The sequence below is a fragment of the Eptesicus fuscus genome, chromosome 19 (assembly GCF_027574615.1).
Source record: "Eptesicus fuscus isolate TK198812 chromosome 19, DD_ASM_mEF_20220401, whole genome shotgun sequence".
Classification (NCBI taxonomy): Eukaryota; Metazoa; Chordata; class Mammalia; order Chiroptera; family Vespertilionidae; genus Eptesicus; species Eptesicus fuscus.
Genome location: NC_072491.1, coordinates 10,917,263 through 10,921,371, shown reverse-complemented (window position 1 = coordinate 10,921,371; position 4,109 = coordinate 10,917,263).

Sequence of the window (4,109 nt, the reverse complement as noted above, 5' to 3'; positions counted from 1 at the left end):
CAGTGCAAGTCTGCTTGCCAGCACCAGTCACAGCTCTTTAAAAAAATACTGTGTAACCACTTTGGAAGCCTCTCTTTCTGTCTATAAATTTTGTCTCCCTCCCCGCCACTCCCCAGAACACAGTTTGGTTTTTACTCAAGTGCAGTTTCTAAAGACCCCCAAATAAAGCTTTTGTTTACCTTGCTGTTCTTGGTCAAAATTGATTGACATCTTCATGTCTGACCCAAGAGTTTATATTTCCTACCAGCACCCGTGAAACTATGGCAGGCTAACTTGCTAGTTGCAATTAGGGTAACATTTCAGAGTCTTCACAGTTCTTGGTGCTTATGAATGAGGAAGTTGAATGACAAAAGGGTTCAATGACTTGCCAGTAGATGGTGGAGGTGGGATCCAAACTGTAGGAAAGTTGATGAGTTCAGTTTCAAGCATGTGAGGTTTGAAGTGCCTTAGATCGTCCAACCAGTGATATATCCGGTACATATTTGATCATATCTGAAGGAATTCAGGACATAGATTTACATTTTTTTAAAAATATATTTGATTGATTTTTTACAGAGAGGAAGGGAGAGGGATAGAGAGTTAGAAACATGGATGAGAGAGAAACATTGATCAGCTGCCTCCTGCACACCTCCTACTGGGGATGTGCCCGCAACCAAGGTACATGCCCTTGACCGGAATCGAACCTGGGACCCTTCAGTCCGCAGGCCCGATGCTCTATCCACTGAGCCAAACCAGTTTCAGCCATAGATTTACAGTTGAGAACCAATTATATAAGTGTTGCTGAGATGATGAAGTGGGAATAGAAGTGATAGATTCCTCTTTCTAGAAGGTTGGCTGTGGAGAGACAGAGATACGCTGGGTGCTAGAGAAGGACTTAGACGAGAGTTCACTTATTTATGAATTTTTCCTTTGGTGTAGACTTCAACATGTAAAAATATTGTTGGGAAAGAACCACTAGCAGGGATGAGATTGAAGGCAGAGAAGAGAGGAGAGTTGATGGAGCAAGAACTCTAAGGAAGTTTGATTCAGGTAGGAGGGAAGGAGACAAAGTGGGTAAAGTGCTGATATGTGTATAGATGTGAGAATGGCATAGAACGTTGAGGGAGTCTTTATCTAAAATTGGCCAGGTCACTGCTAAGAGAAATGTGGAGTGTGTTGGGGGTTGGGGCTCCAGGAGAACAGTGTAGGTGAGAAAGAGCTGTAGGAGGAATAGAAGATGGAGGTGTCTGTAGACCACAGACTCTCTATGTCTGGCCCACTGCCTTGCACACAGTAGGTGCTCCCTAAAATGAATTAATAAGCAGACACACGTGCAAGAGTTCCTTGGTAGTACTGAGGTGTTGATTGAGGTTGGAAGCCACGTTTCTACAGAGGCTGGTTTCTTAGATGTTGAATTAGGCGAAGCTAGGAGAGCAGGCAGGGAGCAGTGCCATACTTGGTGACTACTGATAGCCAGTGAGTGGGTCAGGGCCAGGAGACAGCGCAGGGCAGCTGATCCTGGAGCACAACGTGGGGTCAGCTGGGATGGAGAAGGAATAGTATAGCACAACTTGAGAGCTCTCCTTGACCACTGTGGATGCCAAGAGGTTGAGCCTGGACACATCTGAATTCTAAGCATATTATAGGGAAAAACAAACAAAACAAAACTTGTTTAAGTCATGATGAAATCTGGGAATAAATTCAACCATATGACTTCAGTCCAAATGGGATCCGTTTTTGTTTTTAATGTATTTAGAGAATTGAGGCTCAGGCTTCCAAGGGAATGAGATAAAGGGGATGGAGGTCAATAAAGGGGCTGGGAAAATAGCTCAAAATGAGCCGCCGGGGATTCCATTTTAGAAGAAATGTGTTTGTGGCCAGCAGCAAGTGATCATAAATGGCTGTAAAGAGGGAATCGTCATGAGAGGGAGACTGAAGGGACTTTCCATTACTTGGCAATGTTTTTAATTTGGATGTGTCTGACACCGACAGAGGAGGGAGAAAGCCAGCCCATGACTTGAAAACTAAATTAAAACTGCTCGTGAGGCCTCTGAAGATCTGGATCAACATCAGCAGGAAGGGGGGAAAAGTCAGCAGGCAGGCCGCAAAGCAGTGGCCTCCCAAGCAGGGACCTCGGGTTCCGTAAGTGCAGTTTACAAAAAGCTCTCCGACCTTCTTCATCCTCGCTGGATGGTGCCGTACAATTTAGATGGACACGAACCTCCGCCCTCACGTATTTGGCAGGTGTCCAAGGAGACCCGCAGCTCCTGGTCTTGATATTATGGCAAAGGACAGCATGATAGTACATCTCAAGGGAGCTATTTCTAGAACAATAGTGCATGTCATTTTCCTTAATGACCACCCAATGCATGGCGATGTGTTTGGGTTCTGACATTTATTTCAACATTAACTCAGAGGTTTTGAAAACTATGCCGTTGTGCCTGGCCACCCAGTGGTTTCCTATTGCTCACCTGCCCCTGCTTGGGAAAGTCATCTGAGGAAATGTAACTGAGGCAACCCCTCTTCACAGCTAATTATTCCAGCGCACTCTGTATTGCATTGTTATTTTTAACTCCTCCACATGAGCTTTTTTTCTTTTTCCTTCCTAGGGCAACCGAAGTCCACTCAATTTCCTTGACTGTCAAAAACGCAAATTGCAATTTTATTTATTTTTCCTTATTTCCTGGGAAGCTATAACCTTCGTGTCCAGCCCCATTTTCTCTTTTCTCTTCGGTGGCTTCCTTACAGAGCAGGGATGCAATCTGCTTACTGCAAGATGACGTAGCAGGAGCAGGCGGGACACATTTCACGTGGCCTGACCCGGGGAGGGGGCTGTTGGGAAGGGTGGCTTCCGTCCAGGAGGGCAACAGCCTCTGAACGCATCCCCCTGTTCTGCCCCGAGCCCTCTCCAATCGATGCTGAACCCAGGGGCCAGGGTGATCCTGGTAAGACACCAGGGGCCTCTATCAGTTCTGATCCCCAAACCCTACTGGATCCCCACTCCACCACTTTCCCCTCCGTTTCCCCCACGGACTTTCTTACTGTCCCTTGAACACACCCGGCGTGCTCCTGCCTCGCGCCATTGCCGTTGTCTGTTTTCTCGTCCTAGAATGCGCTTCCCCCAGATACCCATATCCTTTGCTCTCTCACGCACTTAAAGTCTTTATTCAGGGAGGTCCTGCTTGACTGTCCCATTTAAAATTGCAAGCCCCTCCCCCAAACCCACCTGAATTCCCTCTTTCCTGTCCCTGTATTACTTTTCTATGTAGCGCATGTCATCATCTATCTTACTACGTGCATTTCATTTTTATTTTTTCATGTCTGTTTCTCCCCACCAGCGTCTAAACTCCAAGATGGCAAGCCAGCGTGAGCATTCCGTGTATCGCTGTATTCAGAGTGAAGAGTTGTAAAATCATAAAAGCCAGCATTTCAGTAAGGGCCTGAGGTCAGTTGAAGACAAGGTCAGTTGAAGACAATTAGAATAAGTCAGCCAAGAACTTTGAGATAGAAACCAGATAGCCATCTATGGCTGGGGGGAACCCGATACCAAGAGCTTGTGTATACCTAAAGAAAAATGTTTGTATGTCAACAGACTTAATTGTCTTAATTGTTCCAGGAAGCAGAAAACCACAGTGGAAAGTTACCGGGTTGTAAAATGGAAAGACCCTGCCCCCTAAAGTGTATTTAACCTGTGTTCAAACCCTGCTTCGGGGCCCACAACCTCTGCTCTGTATTCAGAGTATGTTGTGGGACCGGGCATGCCTGTACCAATAAACCCTTTGCTTTTTGCATGAGAGGCGTCTCTTGGTGCTTTGTGAGTGCGGCCAGCGTTCCGGGCGTTACACGAGGGCCTGGACAAGAGCCTTGCATGATCAGTGGGTTGCCTAACTGATGGCTCCTTTCAGGAAGCCTACCAATCCTTTATTTATTTTTCAGTTGCAGTTGACATCCAATATCATTTTCTACCAATATTTTATAGGATCACCACTTCACACTGCCTGGAGCATCCCTTACCCAGTGGTGTGCTGGTGGTATCCGTCCACAAACAGAAACCATAAACACCCATCACCACCCCAGGAAAGAAACACAGAAGAATGCGATGGGTTTTTAATGTGTGTTTCCATTTTCAA